We start from the raw sequence: 20497 nt of genomic DNA on the forward strand, positions 1-20497 counted from the left end.
TTAAGGATATATATATATTTTAAGATTTTATTTATTTATTTGAGAGAAAGAGAGATAGCGAGAGAGCACAAGCAAGGGGGGAGAGGGAGAAGCAGGTTCCCTGATGAGCAGGGAGCCTGATGTGGGGCTCGATCCCAGGACCCCAGGATCATGACCTGAGCCGAAGGCAGACACTTAACTGGCTGAGCCACCCAGGTGCCCCTTTAAGGATATATTTTAATGAATATTTTAAAATACTGGAAAGGAAGCGCGCAAAAAAACTCTTGAGTTCCTTCATGTGACTTCGCTCCTAATGTAGACAACACTTGGAAAATAACCCACTCAAGGAAGGCAGATGGATTTAAACCGATAAACCCACTCCGCCTACCTCCTGGATGCTGCTTGGGGTGTCGTGCTGAAGGATGTGTGTGGGGACCCATGTAAGATGGTCAACCTGTGACAGCAGCGAGGTCACAGAGGAGGGGTGGGGAGTACGTGGTGCCTCCTGCCACTCGTGAAGTGTAGATAGAATATGGAAGTTGGGTATTTGCTCAGGGATGTCACCAAATCTTGTGCACATTTCTTCCTTTGTTATTATCAGTTTACCTTACCAACGAAACATAATATTTACCTATATCTTTATAGATTGCAAGCATTCTGTATTTGTAATGCCCTTTGAGCTCTTGCACAGGAGATGACACGTAGCACAAATTATAGTAATGTGAGCAATCTTATTTTGTCAATTAAGTGTTGATCTAAAGTACCAGTGGGAGAACTGTTTGCTTTAAGTGAACTATGTCCATGGAAACGTGATTCTTATATCTTTCACCTTCTGGAAGCTTTAAAAATATTTGCACTTTAGCAGGCTGAAAACGAGAAAGAGAAATGGAATGGTTATTTTATATTATCAGGGAAAAGAAGAGAATTAAATGTTTAGTGAGACCTGTTTTAGGATCTTTAGGTGTGTTCTATTTTGGGTGATCCGCTAAGTTATGGAACTGAGTGAGGCTGAGGGAGGTAGGAATTTGCTCCAGGGCAAATAGCTTAAAGGTGGCAACCAGAGAGCACAAATCTAGGTCTGGCTGGCTTCAAGTCTATGTTCTTTCCATCACTAGGAAAGAAGGGGAGTGTTGCCACCTCTGCCCAGGGATAACTTGCCTAAACTAAAAGTAAATGCTGCAACGCTGTCAATTTTGCATGTAATGCAAGGTAGAAATTATGATCACTATAATGTTGGAATTGTGGCTCTCAGCAAATTGCTCTCAATTTTTATTTTTATCAGCAGGAAGAGAGGTTTTTAAAATGAATCCATCTAGTTTTGCTTTTAAAATGGATCTGTAAGGAAGGCAAAATTGTACAAGAGGATATTATCAATTGGCACTTACTGAACTTGCACGTGTGTGCTAGAGTTGAGGGACCCCTTTTGCTAACACTCCTCCGATTTTCTTTGGTTCTTTTTCTCTTGTGCTATTAGAACCTACGCTGGGTTTATGCTTTCTCTCAGCAACTTTCGGTTAAAATGTGATGCTAGTCCTGGAAAGTTAGGGTCATATTATCCAGCTGAGCATTACAGAGGTATTGATGGTTATAAACAAAACTAATGAGTGGGGTCAGTCCTCTGAAAATCCAAAGACAGGGACAGCTTGTAACCCTGCAGAGGGTTTTTCTGGGTCTCCAATATAAATAGTTTTTCTAACTCAAAAACAAATCTGACATATTAAGTGTTTTATTGAAAGCCCCAATTATGTCTAGAGTTTTGTGCTGGGTTTATTTTAAAATGTATCTTGAAAAGCCGGTGGTCCAAATTCCCCAGTAGACTTACACATGATGAGAATCTGTCCCTTTATATTTAGCTGCGGGCCACCTAACAAGTTCTTAGGCGAAACACATTATTTGCTAGTACAAGAAGAATAAATACTGTATTTGGAAAGTTCCAGTGTTCTTCTTTAAAATATCGCTGTTTCCATAGCAATAACATAATGTACTAAAGAGTAGAATAGTGTTTCTTTAGAAACCACGTGTATGGGTGCACATTTCCAGGAAGGGCTTTGAAGAACTCACCTGCTTGTGGCCCCAAAATGGAACAATGGTGATGGATCATCTTATGAGATGGAACTTGACCCCATATTTCACTGCCTGGTTAGATGTCGGCTTTCTGCTTTTGGTCATGTGTGTAATACTTTCTTAGGCTCTGTGCTCTGAGAGGGTAGAGAATAGATTTATATTCATTCATTCATTCATGTAGTCAACAAATATTTATCAAACACCTATATGCCAGATGCGGTTGTAGGCACTGGGGACTCGGTGACATCATGGAGCTTATAGTTCTAATGGGAAGAGGGGGTTAGGAATAGTAGTAACTGATACTGTCATTCCTGGGTTGTTCTAGCATGAGCCTCGCATTACAGGCAGGAAAGGTTGTTTTAGGGGGTTATACAATTAAGGATTGCAGATAAACATAAAGGCTTGGGGCAGTGGTGAGTTCTGTGCGAGCGAATGCTCTTTGGGAAGATGCGGGATGTCACTTAGGATGTGCTTGTGATCTTTAAAACTGGTATTCGGTTGAAAGACTCTTTGAACACCTCCCTCTTCTTTATTTTGATTTGAGTCGGGTGCCTTTGCCTTCCTGTAATCCTCTGCATTTGTTCTGTGTGCCGATTTTGCCCTGATGAGCCCCACCTTGCTCCAATCCCCCACCCCACCCCACCCCCCCGAACTCCTAAAGCCGGGAGTGTGGATGCGTGGCAGGCGTGTCCCTGGAAGGGCCGCTCCTCTAGTTCCCTAATGGTTGTCTAGCATCTGGCAGAGGGGATGCAGGTCACGAATGTCTCCATGCTGGGTCATCACTATTCAGAGAGAGAACAGTAAAAGGAGCAGAGTGTCCCCCACCCCCTCCCGGAGGCCACACATCTTTGTTTGTTACACAAGGCTCCACTTGTGCTTTCAGGAGCGAGACCTTGAAATATTTACTGTCTTGAGAAACCCGTGTCTATCTGCCATGTGCAAGGGCCTTTTGTGCCGCCACCTTGCTGATGCCCTGGTCACGAGCAGGCAGCAACCTCTTGACTCTCTCAGGCTTTGACAGGTTTGCCTAACTGTCCACGTTGCTCCAAAGAGCTCATGGTTGCAGACACTCTTCAAGCCGCTCTGGGAGCAGAAGGAGCTCCGTGGGCCAGATGTGGGGTCACAGAGTCACAAATGCTCCCAGGGTGGCCACCCTTTGCTTCAGAATCAGACAAGTTGACCAGCTACCCCAGATGCCTTCTTAGACCCTGCTAATAAATCAGTCAGCAGCGAGGTCACAGACAGACTGCAGAAATGTAAGCCCATATTTTCAAGTAAGCATTTCAAACTTCTGCTTTTGTCCCCCCGCAGGGCCAGAAGTCCCAGACGGGAGGGAAAATTGAACTCCATCAAGGAGGTGCAACCACTGTGATTCCACCCAGATGTTCTTTCTTAAATGCAAAAGGCATCATTTTCTTGCCAAGAAATGGAATGATTGATCAAGCCTTCTTTAAATCATTCCATCTTATCCATTCCCATCTGAAGGGGTAGCTAGTGCATTAATATTAATATTCTTATTATCTCCCTGGAGAGAGGAATGCCCCAGTAACCCCCCTTCCAATGACTGCCAACACCACGGGGATATGAAGTTAGGGGAGGAAGCAACTGATGCAGGGGCTGCATTTGTTTTATTAGCAACAGCTGGTGACGGTCCCCTGCCCCCCCCCCCCCTTTTTTAATGCTATGCTTGTCAGATCCAGCTTCTTAAGACTGGATGGCAAAGGGTAAGACAAGAACACAGCGCATTTCAGCCTTTGCAGGCAGGAAAAGGGGATTTATGTTAAAGATGGCACAGGCAACATTCAGAAGCTAATGAAGAAACTTGGCAAAAGAGTACCTGCTCTCAATATGGTGTAGGTAACATTTGAGCAATTAGACACACATATTGAGTAACTGAAACCACCTGTAGGATTTGGGTAGGAAAACCCACTTTGTCTTTCCTTCTCATTTGTCCAGGATACTTTTATAGAAATAAAAATGTGGACTGCACATGTCTCCCATTTATCCTTAGTGTAACTTTAAGAATGTTCATGATGAAGGGCGGAGTTTGCAACACCAGGGCTCACTCTAACTGTGTTGGAAACACTTGACCATCAAAAGGAAATCTGTGCCATTTGCCCAACAAAGAAATAAATCTTCCTTTACTCACTTTTGCCCTGATTTCTATCTGAGAAGCCCAAATGGACACTGTTTCATCTTATTGCACATGTGGAATCTCAGGTAGCATTTTCAGGATATTACATTCACATATGGACTCTATATCAGACAGAAACTTACAGCTGGTTCAACATGTGTCCTTCGTAATTGTAGTTATTCTGTTTTCTTATATATTTTTTTAATCTGATCAAAATTGAATGAATTTCGTATATGCAGTAAATTACCATGCATATACCATACTGTCAGAGTTATGAAACTGTTCCAGTTTTATAAAAATACCAATTATATATCATGCAAATAAGAACACATGAATTTGCATATGAAACCACATTATAAGTATTAGTAGGAAAAGGGCATGGCAAAGTAGTGTGCTGTTTGCTCAAGTCCATAATTAGTAACTATTGGGAAAAGTGGTTAATATCATCTCCAAAACATGGATCCATGATATGCCTGCCTCTTGGGGAGAGAGACTAGAACAATGCCAAATGGAAGGAACTCTTGGCTGCCCTCCCTCTTTCTCTCATATGTGACAAATTTAAGACATAAATTTCTTCGTTTTGGATCAAGTATTTTAAAAAATAAAAATCTCGCAAGGTAACAGTAACGCTCACAGGACTGATGCTTGGTACTGGGATGGAATCTGAAGAACAGCAACAAACATACGACAGGAAGGCATGGGCCCTCTCTAGACTGTGCCGTTTCATGGACTGTGCACCTCCCTGCTCATCTTTTCTTCAGAGGGAAGTTCACTGCAAAGGAAGCAGATGCCCCCGTGACATGCTGGCTGCCATTGTCTGCCTAGATGATAGTTTCGTGGGTGCAGACCTAGGGGATCCATTTGCTTCGTGTAACTGATAAAACACAGTTTTTCAGGAGGGAGAAGGCACTGCATCCTAAATGAATGTTGGAATGTTATTTTTAGACACTCTAAAAATTATTGTGGGAGGCAGAATAATGGCCCCCAAAAAAGCCCACCTCTCAATCCCAGAAACTGTGAATATGTCACCGTACACAACAAAGAAGATTTTACAGATATGACTAAGTTAAGGGTTTTGAGGTGGGGAGATCAGTCTGGATGATCTGGGTGGCCTGATGTAATCACAGGAATCCTTCACCACAGAGGAGGGAGGTAGAAGAGGATTCAGAGGAAGATGTTCCTATGGAAGAAGGTCAGAGCGATGCGGTACAAGAAGGATGTTACTTGCCATTGATGGTTTTGAAAATGGAGAAAGAGGATCTCAAGTCAAGGAAACTGGAAGAGACAAGGAAATGGACAGGACACTGTGGATGCCATTATTTTAGCCCAGTAAGACCTGGGTCAGACATCGGTGAGCCAGAACCATGAGACAACACATTTACATTGTTTTAAAGCATGGAGTTTGGGGTAACTTGCTGCAGCAGCAATAGAAAACTAATACACTTGTGATACATGTTTCTTTTTGTTTCTGAGGATTCTATTCCGAATTCATGACGCCGACTGCTTCTAGAATGTTGTGTTGGAAAACTCACCGACACTCAAACCCAGACAGGGAAGAAAATGGATATGGAAGAATAAGGATGCGCCCCAAATGAGTAAGTGTGACAAGACTACTTATCATTTCAATTGTATTTTCTGAGACCCCTCAGAGGAAGCTGTGATTTTAGTTTCAAGAAATGGCATGACTTGGGGTGGTATTGCTGACGTCGGTTTTATTTATAAGTTAAAGGGAATGGCAATATGCTTTCATGTTAATGATTGAGCAAGTAGTCATACAAAATCCGAGTCCTAGTGCCTCTATTTTTGGTTAGTATGTTTGTCTCACAGAAAACTAGGTAGACGACAGTGAAATCAATATCTTTAATGTTATTCAGGGGCCATATTTTAAATCTGTGGGAGAAGTCTTGATCAAACAGTTCCTTTTTGTCTCATTCTCTTTCATCAGGGAAGTTAGAGGTAGAAAAGACTCACTAGATCATAAATTAATGATCCTGTGTTAATGTAGATGTCCCCACTAATTAATAAAGGAAAGTAAAATGTGAAGTCTGAACATATCTAAATACCCTTCAGTCTGGGAGAAAGATTAAAAATTGTTTTCCTCATACCTACATGAAATTTGTTTGTGTTTTGCACAGAAAGTAGAGTTATAAAATCCTGACCCTAATTAAGTCTTTTTTTAATTTTATTTTATTATGTTATGTTAATCATTATACGTTAAATGATTAGTTTTTGATGCAGTGTTCCATGATTCATTGTTTGCGTATAACACCCAGTGCTCTATTCAATACGTGCCCTCTTTAATACCCATCACCAGGCTAACCCATCCCCCACCCCCCTCCCTTCTAGAACCCTCAGTTTGTTTCTCAGAGTTATTAAGTCTTAACCTCAGTGATTCTTTTTAAACAGATTTTCTCCCCAACCAAGGGGCAGGCAGAATTAGGCAACATCAAAGAAGTCGGAAGACGTTCCCATGATGTCAGGTCACTAGGCAGCATCCCCACATAGAGCCAGACACTGAAGTTACATCTAGTTTCCCAGTCCCCTTTGCTGGTACTCTGATTTCCTCCTCGGGGGCTCCGGATACCCAGTGCATGGGAGCCGTAAGCCTAAGAAGAAATGCACCACTGGAATGGGAGTATAATTTTACAAAATAGTACACTTAGAAATGGAAGCTAATAAGAATCGACACAAACGAATATGGAAACTGAATGCCTTGTGTGACCTAGTCCCAGAAATGGTATACCATCATTTCTGTAATATCTTGTTGGTTACCAACACCCCTACTTGTAAGAGGGGGCTACACAAAAGCATGATACTAGGACGTGGGACTCATGGGGGCCCATTTTGGAGGCTGATTACCACACAGTAGATGGTTTTCCTTCAAAGACATTTATAAGGCTGGCCCTTTTAACTTCAAGTGACAGAAACACTTCCTTCAGAACTGGAAAGTTGACATAACTGTCTGCCCACATTCTCTTCTTCCAGAGCAGCAACACCCATAATGAAAGTATGAACCTCGAATGGAAAGACTGATATCATTAGTATGGAAAAAAATGATCTGCCAAGTAAATCATGTCCGTGAATAATCATCTCTATGTTCTGAGAGAGAGCCTTTCTTTCTTCTCTTTGCAAACAAGCAAACAGCAACAAAACAACTTCTGCCTAGGGTCCAACCAAATACTTCAAGACATGATTTTTGGGAAGTCACTGCATTTGCATGGCTTAAGGCAGAATGTCATATTCTCTTTCCCTTCCTTGACAGAGTCTCTTGGATTGTCTCTCTTCTTCATTACACATAGTTAATGGATAATTCAAGGCTCTGACGCTGATAAAATTAACAAATGTTATGTAGTAGTGGACACGATTGCAAAATCGTTGGCCAAGTCTTTGATATGAGCACATGCCAATGTCAAAAGCAGCAAGACACAATGGGTATGTTGTGCCTCTTTATTTACCAAAGAAGTAAAACCAGGTGGGTTGATGCCAAGCATAGCATGTGCTTCACCAGCTCAGCAAATACCAAGATGTTGTGTCCACGTGAGACCCTTGTTTGGCAAATAAATAAATAAATAAATAGATAGATAGATAGATAGATAGATAGATAGATAGATAGATACGTCTAACAGTTTTGAAGACGTCAATGCCCTGTGAGGTTTCCAAAAGGCCTGCCCAAAATAAGAATTCTCTGATAGTATCAGAGCACATCTCCTGGACAAAAACCACGGACCAGATACATTGAAAGATGTCAATGATGGTCTTTAAGGGAAAAGGCTTATTAGCCAATTCTTCCATGACCTTTTTCAAATGCTTAAAAGAAATGCTGATGATTCTGGAATGGATGATTTTATTTGACAGAGATACTCTTTCAATATTCCTTCTCTGATCCAAATTAGAAGTCTCCTGAATGTTTTCCAGGACATGTGGCTTCACAGTTGTATATGGATTCTTTTCCTTAGGACTATTATAAGCAGCTTTGAGAGATGCATGAAAACAAAGTTTTTGTGTGGATGCACAGTCACATTTTGGTAAGGTTCCAACCAGAATTATCTACCTTGCCTGATGTGTTGAGAGGACAGACAGTTTAATTGGATTTATATTTCCACGGGGCTGGTCTAGGTCACACAAGAACACTGGGGCTTTTGTATCCCCTGATGTTCAAAAGTAAAAGTAGAAACAAAGATACAGAGGACTTATCAATTGTTTCTTTTCTCTGACATTTTCTCCAGTTTAACCTGGGCTTATGTAAAAAGGCAGAGATACCGGGTTTTATTTATTTTCATCAATATCTATAAGAAACAGTCTCAGGGCCATATCATGGTGGTGATGATTTCGGCCTTACCTGACCGGGTATGATATCATCCCTTGCCGCCCTGCACTCGTTAGAAGCAAAACGATACCATAATACCATGGTGGATATTAAAACTATTTTTTAAATGACAGCAATCATCAATACAACAGAAAGGCAAAACAAAGAAAAATAATATTCCCATAAGGCTCATCTGCAAATTCCATTATGGACCGAATGTTTGTGTCCCTCTAAAATTTATATGTTGAAACCCATCCCTTAATGTGATGTTGACTGGAGGGCCTTTGGGAGGTAAGTAAGAAATTGATGAGTTCTCAAGGGTGAGGCCCTTGTAGATGACATCAGTGTCCTTGTAAGAGTCGCAAGAGAGCCTCCGTCCTTCTCTGCTCTCTGCCCTGTGAGGACAAGAAGAAGTTGGCAGTCTGCAACCCAGAAGCGGGCTCTCACCAAAACCCGACCACACTGAAACCCTGATCTCAGGCTTCTAGTCACCAGAACTGTGAGAAATAACTCTCTGCTGTTTATAAGACCCCCAGTCTTGTAATAGCAGCCTAAATGACTGAGACAAATTCCCTAGAAAATCTTGCCATATTCACTTGGCTTCTTGTCTTTTCTCTACTAGACTAAGCTGCTTGTGGGCAGGAGCTGTTCTTTAATTTCTTTGTCCCAAAAATGTAACAATATCACAAAATATAAACAAAATAGTTATTTCTTATGATAACAGTTTACAGTAGCAATTACTATGCTTTGCATACCATCTATCTAAATCTCAGAGTGATTAATTAACAGTGCTGGCCCTATAGTGGGTGTTCATGAAAACTTTCTTGAAGAAATGAATGAACACATGCATGAGAAAAATAATGCATCCACATATCTCCACAATTAGCTGGGGAAGAGAGTGGCTTGATAGAGATATTCCAACTTAACTGGCAGGTGATGTCCATGAGCACATCAAGCTCTCCTATCTCAAGAGTGATGGCCTTGGGATCAGGACCAGGGTTCAAATTCCATCTCTGCCACTTACTTTCTGGGAAATGGGTTTCCACTCATTAATTTACTCATTCATTCTATAAGCACTTGTTGCTTGTCTATTTATGTTTGGTCATGATGCTAGGAATGCTGCTAGGAGCTCCTGTATACCATGACATGAATTTTAGAAGATTACTATGAGAATTCAATAAGGTTGAATGAAATAACATGTGAAAGTACCTGGAACCTATCACAGTGCTTGAGTTGTAATAGGTGCTCAATAAAATTTAAATGCATGTTGAACAAGATCAGCCTGCTCCCTGTACCCTGAGCATGTTCACCAAGCAAACTTCTTTTTTTTAAATGATTTTATTTATTTATTTGAGAGAAAGAGAGAGAGCACAAGCAGAGGGGAGTGGCAGAGGGAGAGGGAGAAGCAGACTCCCCATTGAGCAGGGAGCCGGACACTGAGATCATGACCTGAGCTGAAGGCAGACGCTTAACTGACTGAGCCACCCAGACGCCCCACCAAACAACCTTCTCATGCTAATTTAATTTCTCAAGAAAACTCCTAGACTCAAAATAAGAAGTTCTAATGAAGTACATGTTCTCATCTTTGGTGTAAATATGTCTCCATATAATTGGCTAGTGTTTCTCCCTGTCCTTCGCTCTCCACCCCCAAACATTAAAAATATATATATTAGCATTTGACCATCCTTATCGAGCCCACATCGGAGGTGGACAAGGCCCTGTGATAGAATCAGTCTGGCCCATGAACTCAGGCTCATTCATTCATTCAGCAGGAATGCTCTGAGCATCGACTGTGCGCCAGGCTCTGGACCAGCTCTCAATAACTAGAGATGGAAAAAGCAGGATTGTGCCACCGGGGGCTCACGCTCTAAGAAGTACTTGTGTGGCAGCTTGGGGAGTCTGACAGGTGCCTGCCTAGCTCACATCCTGCATGAACCCAACAAACAAAACTTGGCTCCATGTGGGAGAGTGTGTGTATCTGCATGTGTTTTGACAACCATACATCCATTAGCACATCATGGAAGGTCCTGAACTTTATAAAAATTGCATCGTGACAGGAAGTTGACTTGCCACAATGCAGTCACTGAGAAGTAGGTTTAGAACATGACACGTTGGAAGCTCCATCTGGTTGTCTGAGCTATAAAACTGTGTCATTGACTCTTTTGTTTAGCAAATGTGTTTCATTCATTTGTCTGTTTATTCATTCACTTATTCAGCAACCGTTTGCTGAGAGCCTGCTGTATGCTGGAGATGGTTCTGGGTTCCAAGCTTTCCCATCAATCCAATCCCTGCCTCAAAGGCGCCATCTTCCATAATGAAGGCCAGCCCCTGGCCCGTGATTCCTCGGAACTTCTGTACTAAGGTCTGTATTACCTTTGGGTAATTAAATTAAATGTAATCGAAGCTTAACATAGATGCAAAAAAGTGTGCGTAAAATTACATTATTACAACTGAATATACTCATGTAACCAGCACCCAGATAAAAACCGAATGCCATCAGCCCCTCCCCGGAAACCCCTTAGAATCACCCCCACCCTCCAAACATTGATAACTCCTATCCTGACATGTAACAGTATACATTAGCTTTAGCTTTGACTGTTTTGTACTTTATATAAATAAGATCCCACAGTTTTTATCTTTAGGCATTTGTAAACTTCTGCCTGGATTGCTATATTTTATAAATTTTGTGGGGGTTTTTTAAATTTTAAATGATGAGAATGTAACTTATATAACTTCCTGGTAGAAAAAGCCAGAATCTAGAACAGTATCTTGGACAGAATATATGAAACTGGGTGCTCCTCAGCCCCTCCAGTTCATGCAGGCTCATGGAGAAGTGGACTCAGGGCCTTAACCAGGAACTTGTCTGAGGATGGGGATCTAGATTTTTATTCTAGTCATCATTCCAGGATGCTACTGTGTGTGTGTGTGTGTGTGTGTGTGAAATTTATCATGGCCTAATTTAAGCACTTCTGAAAGTGTGCATGAGAATAAAAAATGAGGTTTATTTTTTTTTCCATCCTAATAGTATTAATGGACAGTTTTCTAGACTGGAGTTAACTTACTGCTGACCTTTTGAATTTAACTGAAACACTATTCTGAGCCCTGGAGCTTCCTTCTGGTGACTTCACTGATTGACAAGAGAAGAGTGCCACAGGGTCCCATTAGTGATGGTATGGCAAGTGGTTTCTCTTCCCCTCCAACTTAGGAAACACCCAGCTGCCATAACCCTATTGATACTTACACCCGCTGCCTATTCTTGTCTTCCTTTTTCTTTTCTTGTTTGTTTTTTTGTGTTTTTGTTGTTGTTGTTTTCTTCTTGACAGATTATCAGCATTAACTCTTACTAAAAGCCAAGCAGGTCCTTGGTCAAAAACCAACGTGCAACCCTACTGAAAATATCTTTCTATAAAAGTCACTTTCATTGTCAGCCTTCCCCGCCCTGCTTTTTCAGGTCGGCATTGACCTCCACCACGCACTCAGGACCCTAGCAAGTGAGTTGTTCCAAGAGATAAGGAAATACACCACTGAAATGTAGGTTTGTAATAGAGCCATTCTGGGAAACACTGACCTAGCAAATGGCCCCAGTGTATTCACTGTGGATGTCCATCTCTAAATAGCCCCAAACAAATTCTGTAAAGTCACAGCATGGCAAGCTGCTCAAAGGGCATCTGGGGAGTAGGAAGGCAGTGGTTGAAAAGTAAGAGAAGCCCAGCTGGCAGACGATTGCAGCACAGGAAGCAAGCTCCAGGTTGTGGTGGGCAGAGCTCAGAGCTGTTGAGCTGGAAAGTCATATCCAAGATTTTCCGCTCCCTACTTCAATACTGTTATTTTTACTGCTGCCAACTCAGTGTTAGACGCTGTACCTACCTTGGGACTGGCACCTCGTATTCTAGGTCATTAATCCATCTGCTGGCTCCCCATCGTCACACTGGCCTCCTAGAGGCAAGGCTTTGAGTCCATCACTTCAAGGATCACAGGCTACTTCAGAGCCTCCCCTCCCCTCTTCCTACACACCGATCCTCTTCCTGTTATTCCCAAGGAGATGCATCATAAGAAACGCTATTAAGCTTAACTGCCCCTCCTGTGTGCTGGTTCCTATTTTGCTGGCTGGTTCCTATTTGGATCCGGCTGTGGCTTTTCCACTCTCCCAGTGAGGTGGATGGAGGGGAGTGGGACATGGGGAGCCCAGGGACACATTCAGAAACACCTTGTCTTCTCATTTGCTTTTGTTGTGAGGGTGGAGGTCAGTGCCAAAGAGTGACCTGCCCATCTTCCTTAGTTGCCATGGCAGTGACGAACAGAGTCTCCAGTTGGACACAAGGGTTTTCTACAGTTTAAACAAAGACAATGGGGAAATATGTTTTCTTGACCCTTTGCAGGATATCCTGCCCAACGCACACAAGAATGCAGCATTTCCTGGACCGTCATTGCTCAGATCTAGCACTCAGGGTGGGCTTGAGGGAATCTGGAAAAAGATACATTGTCTCTGACTAAGAAAACCTGAAAGTCATTACCCATGTCTGAAGGGGCTAGTGTTCAAAAAAAACCCCAACATAAACTAGCTGGGTCTTTGGGATCTAAAAAAAAATGACAGGTATGTTTCAAAATAGACTAAAAGAAGAGAGAGCTATACATTTGACCCCGGCACTGCCCATTTTCCCTGCTTAGTTTTTGGCTTCTTACAAAGTCTCTATCTTCAAGAGCAACAGAGTAAGAGACTGGTCGGAAAGAGAACAAAGATCTTGTGGCATTACAAACGATTGCTTAATATCTTTCTCCTAAAAGCTGTGGCCTCTAAAGCCAAAATGCAAGCTACAATTCCTTCCCTGGGCGCTAGCGGAAGTCACAAGAATAGGTAACACACAGGCGTTCCGCTCTGCTCTGGTCCTCTCGCACAGTGACCTATCAGAGCAGCGCTGGTCTCTTTTCATAAAAATAATGAGAGAAACATCTGTCTCTCTGTTACTTTCTTTTCCAGGCAAATGGCACTTAAGATTCTCACTTTGGACTTGTAAGTGCTCCCTACCCCCACCAGCCAAAGCAGCTTCTGTGTGAACCACTTCTCCCTCTCTCTTTGAATCTGTTGCTCGCTTTTCTTGACTACTACTTTCAGATAGTTGAAAATCAAAGACCACAACAAAATGCACGCACGTCTCTGACACTGTAGGATTAAAAACAACGACAACAACAACAGGTGAAGAATACAGGGGAATCAATTGTTACATGTGTGCCAATAATTCTTCCTTCCTTTTTAAAAAATAAAGTAGGAGAGACAGTGTTTTAGAAATGTTTGTTCCCTAAAATATTGCAGAAGTTTGAAAATTATGGAGTGAAGTAGTTAAGACTGGTGCTCTCTTGAAAAATGTTTCTACAGCTGATGTCAAAGAAATTACTGCCTATGATTTCTTCTAGGTGTTTTATGGGTCTGGGCCTCACATTTAGATCTTTAATCCATTTTGAGTTTATTTTTGTGTACAGTGTAAGAAAGTGGTCCAGTTTCACTCTTTTGCATGTTGCTGTCCAGTTTTCCCAACACTATTTGTTGAAGAGACTGTCTTTTTCTCCAGTGTATATTCTTGCCTCTTTTGTCATAGATTAATTGACTATAAATGCATGGGTGTATTTCTGGGCTTTCTATTCTGTTCTACTGATCCATGTGTCTGTTTTTGTGCCAGCACCATACTGTTTTGATTACTACAGCTCTGTAGTGGATCTTGAAATCTGGGATTGTGATGCCTCCAGCTTTGTTCTTCTTTTTCAAGATTGCTTTCGTTATTCGTACAAATTTTAAGATCATTTGTTCTGGCAAGGAAACAAAAGCCAAATGAAAGTGTTGGGACTCCACCAAAATAAAAAGCTTCTGCACAGCGAAGCAGAACAGAACAAAAAGGCAACCTACCGAATGGGAGAAGATATTTGCAAATGATATATCTGATAAAGGGTTAGTATCCAAAATATATAAAGAACTTAGCACTAAGAAAAGAAATAATCCAATTGAAAAATGGGCAGAGGACCTGGGTGGACATTTTTCCAAAAAAGACAGCCAGATGGCCAACAGATACGTGAAAAGATGCTCAACATCACTCATTATCAGGGAAATGCAAATCAAAACCACAATGAGATATCACCTCACACCTGTCAGAATGGCTAAAATCAACAACACGAGAAGCAAGTGTTGGTGAGCACATGGAGAAAAAGGAACCCTTGTTCATGGTTGGTGGGAATGCAAACTGGTGCGGCCATGGTGGAAAACAATACCATGGTTCCTCAAAAAATTAAAAATAGAAATACTTCATGATACAATCATTCCACTTCTGGGTATTTACCCCCCCCACACACAAAAATATATCTAAAAACACCTAGTTTGAAAAGATATATGCACCCTATATTTATTGCAGCATTATCTATAATAGCCAAGATCTGGAAGCAACCCAAGTGTCCATCCATAGATGAATGGATAAAGAAGATGTATAAATATATATATATATATACACACACAATGGAATATTACTTAGCCATAAAAAGAATGAGATCTTGCCATTTGCAACAATATGGATGGATCTTGTGGCCTTTTGGAAGGAAAAGGGTGGTATTGGCTGAGTAAGCTGAGTGTATAAATGGTCAGTCCTGGAGATTAGGAGACTGGCTTCCTAGAGATTTTCCCATTTCATTTTTCTCAGTGATATCAAACACAGTGTTGATCCTTCTGTAATTTTACTTGAGCATGTCACAAAGAGGAGAGCCATACCTCCACAATGATCAGAAAAATTCCCTAAGCGGTGAAGCCTTCAGAATCTGTAGATTTCAAAATAATCTTTGTATTTAACTGAGGACCAAGCTGTACTAAAAAGGCCTGCCTTTCAATGTCTTCTGCACACAAGACCCCTCCACTAATGGGAAAGTGTTCTCTCCACCTTTTCTCATGCATGTTTCCATGAAGAGTGTTTTTGTCTCCTCCTGGGGTTTTATTAAGCAACATCTCTTTTCTTGCATTGGTTTTATTGATTTATCTATGTGATTTTATGCCTAGACTGTTCTCCTTCATTCCAAACCTTAATACTCATCTCATGTTGCTTATGTTTTCAGGGCTTCTCCAAACAGCCATGTTCATGCTGAGGTGGACCTCTCTAATGCCCTTATCATACTTTCTTGAAGAAAATTCAGTTACTTTGGTCTTACATGCCAATGAAACCAAACCACCCTGTAGCATCCTACCCCTCTTCCTATTTACTGTCTTTTAAAAGAATCATCGAGAAGTTTGCATTACTAATAAAGCATCAGTTAGGAGATTGAATGCTCTCTCTACCATTTTCTTCAAATCCTTTTGAAATCAACTAATGAAAATAAAACCAACAAATAGATTAGGGAAACATAAATTCTTCTAAGCAGCACTCTGGCTAAAATCTACTCTCCACTTTCCACACCCTGCACAGCCTAATTTTTGTAATATTTTCATTGATTGACTTTAAAATTTTTTTTTTAAGTTTTGTTTTGTATTGAATTTTGGCCCACAATTAGTTCTCCAGGCAAATACTTCTCTCCAAATTGTGTGAACCATGTGGCTTGACAGGAAGGGGCACCTGGGTGGCTCAGTCGGTTAAGCAACTGACTCTTGATTTTGGCTCAGGTCATGATCTCAGGGTCCTGGGATCAAGCCCCACATTGGGCTCCCCACTGGGTGTGGAGCCTGCTTGGGATTCTCTCTTCCTCTCCCTCTGACCCTCCCACCCCCTTCTCTCTAATTAAAAAAAAATGGCTTGACAGGAAGATGAAAATAAAATTTCAGATTTGAATTTAAAATAATGTTTAACTATTTTGAATAATTTAATGCTATTTATGGCATTAAAGATCATGGTGGGGTTATAAAATCTTAAAGGAGGTACAGTTTTTTGAATATGCACATGGCCATGATGAAATAGTGAAAAGTGGATGACAAAAACATGGAAACATCTGAACTGAGCAAAATATCCTCAAACTGAGCTCATTGGTTATTTAAGGACCCATGAATAGACCATGAACAGAATTCATCTGTGGTGGTTTTAAAACATGGCTGCAAGTTCTTTGGCACTCCTCCCACTGAGAGGTGGAGTCCAATTCCCTTCCCCTAGAATGTGGGTTGGCCTTACTGACTAGCTTCTGACAAAGAGAATATGGCAGAAAAGAAGCTGAGCGACTCCTGAGTCTCAGTTAGAAGGGCCATCCTGCTTCCCTTTGGCTCTCTCTTCTGGGATGCAAACGCTTGCCACAAAGCTGCCATAATGGGAGGAAGCCCAAGCCACATGAAGATGCCACGTGGAGATGACCTGGCCAGTGGCTGAGGTCCCAGCTGTTTTCAAATGGACCCAAGATTTAATCAGATATGGTAAGATCTGCAGACACAAAAATGAGTCATAAAGGAAGAGGTTTTTATTCACAGATCCCTGTAAATGGGAGGCATGACATACCACACAGAACAACATGAAGAAGCACCAGGGTCAGTCGTGTGGGCTCTGGAAAGCCATTTGCTATCTTTTGAAATTAGCTAGTCCTGGGAGGGGCAGTCCAGGGTCAGCAAGGCCCAGATGTCAAAGCTCCAGATTACAAAGGCATGTTCAGGGGTGGCTCAGTTGGTTGAACATCTGACTCTTGCTTTCAGTTCAGGTCCTGATCTCAGGGTTGTGGGATTGAGCCCCGCATCAGGCTCCATGCTCAGCACAGAGTCTCCTTGGGTTTCTCTCTCTCCCTCTGCCTCTCCCCCAAGTGCTCTCTTGCTCTCTCTAAAATAAATAAATAAATCTTTAGGGGGAAAAAAGGCATGTTCAATATACCAGTTGACAGCCAGCATCAACCACCAGACATGTGTGGAGGTCTTTGAGGTGTCTCCCACCCATGTCACTGTTGTCTGGTTATATCAGCCTGGGAGACCCTGAGTGAGAGCGTCTACTGGACCCCCAGTCAGCCTCCTGACACATGGAAGACCATCATCATCATCATAATCATCACCATTGATTGTTGTGGATGTTTTATGCCCCTAATGAGTATTCGATGACCAGAATACCCTCTGTTTAAGGAATTTACATTATTTTTTAAAAGATTTTATTTATTTATTTAAGAGAGAGAGTAGGGGAAGGAGCAGAGGGAGAGGGAAAAACAGACTCCTTGCTGAGCAGGGAGCCTGATGCGGAGCTCAATCCCACACCTTGAGATCACAACCTGGATCGAAACCAAGAGTCGGACACTTTAACCAACTGAGCCACCCAAATGCCCCTATGGAATTGACATTATTGCATAAATCATTTTTACGTATTATACTTATTCGTTAAACATTGAAGAGAATCATAGGTACATGGCTAATGTTATACATTCTCGCATGTAAGACATTCTTTCATATAAAAAGTTCTTTGAAAAGCATAATTACATTTCCCAAGTGGCTTAAACACATAGATTGTCTTATCAGCCATAGCTTCTATTTTGAAGCAAATTACTCTCATCAGTTACTATGTATATACAAATAAAGATGTTCATTTTAATTACGTTCATCTTAGCTAAGGACCATTGAATATGAGAACATGTCTGCTTGACAACCCTAAAATTATGGAGCAAAAGCTTTGCTTGGGCTGCTACCTGCAGGCATTAATTCCCAGGTGCCCAAGAGGCTACTCTAGCCCCTTTGGGAAAGCAGCACAGGAGTGCAAGATTTCTACCTGGTCTCGCTGAGGGATTGGTGAGGCTCCATTCTATACCCAATCAAATACTGATGCGCTATCACAAAAAGCAGTCTCTGTGGCTCTGGGACCCACCCATCAGTCTGTTTCCGCTGCTGGTGAAGCCACTAGTTACAAAGAGACCTGAGCCTGGAGGCAAGATGGCTCAGTTCACCACCCAAGAAGAAGGTTCATTCCTTGGACTCATGCTCATATGTACCATGGCTATGACCTAGCAGGTCTTTGGAGGGTATTCATGCAAGGGATGCTAATGACCATCAAACACTTCGCCAGAAGCAGGAAGGGAAACCCCTCCTTTGAAAAAGGGGAAGGGGAAACCACATATTTCCTTCTGTCCTCCTCTAAACATCTCCAGATAAAAGGATGTAAGATAGACCAGATGTGGAGCTGTAGAGGACCCTGGGCCCCCTTCCTGTTCCTCTGTCTCCCCTCTTTCCAGGTTTCTGCCCCTCACCCCCTGTGCCCCTGTCCTAGTCTTGTTGTCCAATAGATTTCTCATTTAAAAGGGAACTCTAGATGTCACCTCAGCCTCCGAGACCCGAAGTTGAGATGCTGAAAGATTGGGAAAAAGACAGGTGAGAGATGGGGATTTGGGGGCTCAGGAGCTGTGCCTAGAGCCCCTTCAAACCAGATTAGACTGGCTCTTGCCAGTTCAGGGTGCTGTGAAGCCAACCTGCTCTGTGGGATGACCTCTACGAGAATTCCCAATTCCACCTGCAACATGTTAGAAGACAATCTGGGGAAATGGAACATGAAGCAATTTTGGGAAACAATTTTGAAATCAGAGGGTAAAATAATGATTTTTTAAATCCTAGGATTCTGACATAAGCATTTTAATAAGTTCTTATGCACACATTTTCAAAACAAAACCTGAAATTATCAGTGAAGCCATAAAAGAAAGTTCTCTGGAGGCAAAGCAAGATTTCTTTCAAATGGATCTAAATGGCTTTGAACAATGACATTTTGAGGTTCTGCATCGTCTTGTATCCCCAGTTCCTAGCTACATGCATAGTGGGTGTTCATCTTTGAGCCAGGGGGAGAAAAAGACATGGGATCTTTGAAGAGCAGAGAAGTAACTTACACACTCAATCAAACAGACCAAGGATGGTTGATACTTCTTTTAACACCAAATACTGGAATGAAGAACTATTTGAGACAAGATCTGTACTACTAATTAAATTGATAGCAGCAACCAATTGTGCCTGAATATGGCTGCGCTGTGAGCAACAACCTCCCCCCGCCGCACACACACACACACAACATCCTGCCAAGTGAATAATCTTCTCCTTAATTCAATTAAGCTGTCTAGAAATTGCTGTTGTTAGATACAGGGGCTGGTTCTAGAAGGCTCCATGGCTCGATTAGATATACTCTGTGCTGATATAGGTTAGGATTTGGGTTGCAGGCAAGCAAAGAGTTTTGATGACTACTTTAGTTGCTTCTTGTCTTTTAATTTATGATTTCAGCATTTGCTACCTGTACATAAATTTAGGAATTTTTCTTTCATGCTATTACTGCTATTCATTATGAGTCTATAACTCACCACAGGCTAAAATGCAATCTTTGGAGCCATGATTTGCATCTATATTAAATGCAAATATAAGCATATCTAAATGTATTCACAAAGAATTCATTTAAATAGTCAATAGCACTATTGAAAAACCTGGTCTATAAATGCAGGCAAAAATCACTGAATATAAATGTGTCCAGTCAGCTAAATAAGTGCATAGTGAAACATGGGTCCAGCATAAGTGTCCTAAAACCCAACACTTTCAAAAAAAGGAAAAAAGGGAATGAATAAATACAAAGACCTGAACCATACAATGTCTCCCGGGCTCATCTATATTAGGATTTGAAATTGCCATTTAATTACTTATATACCATGAGCATCTTTAAAAGAGGGAAGGGCATTTCAGAAACTTTTAATAAAAGCATAGGTACAACAATGCCCCAAACCATCAACAAAGGGTTGAAGGAAAAAAAAAACCACATAGCAGTAGCTGAGAGGAGGGGGAAGATTAGGTCAAGACATCCTGTCAAGAAAAAATACACCAACCAAGGACAGAGCTTGGCTCTCAACTTCCTGGCAGGAGGGGCATGCATGGTATTTAATGATGTTGAGCTATTTCAAGTGACCAAAAGAAAAATAGCAGTACACCATTCTTTCACCAAGTATTTATTGAGCACCCAAAACAATGGTGAACAAGTCATTCAAAGTGTTCCTCCTCACTGCTATACAATTTCAAAGTTTCCATCAGACTTACCAATCAAGTGTGGCAAAGAGTCCTTCCAAGGTGGCTGAAATACACA

The 20497-nt window shown here is 41.6% G+C and overlaps 1 long non-coding RNA gene across 1 annotated transcript; it reads right to left on the minus strand.

Moving 5' to 3' along the window:
• Positions 1 to 188: 188 nt before the first annotated feature.
• Positions 189 to 12984, minus strand: LOC118014558. Its single transcript, XR_004680302.1, has 3 exons — positions 12351 to 12984; positions 2041 to 2177; positions 189 to 845 (listed from the first exon to the last, which is right to left on the minus strand). It is a non-coding gene; the product is annotated as an uncharacterized LOC118014558 (long non-coding RNA).
• Between the last annotated feature and the right edge of the window lie 7513 nt (positions 12985 to 20497).

This window comes from Mirounga leonina, unplaced genomic scaffold (genome assembly GCF_011800145.1).
Source record: "Mirounga leonina isolate KUSES-001 unplaced genomic scaffold, KU_Mleo_1.0 Mir_154, whole genome shotgun sequence".
Lineage (NCBI taxonomy): Eukaryota > Metazoa > Chordata > Mammalia > Carnivora > Phocidae > Mirounga > Mirounga leonina.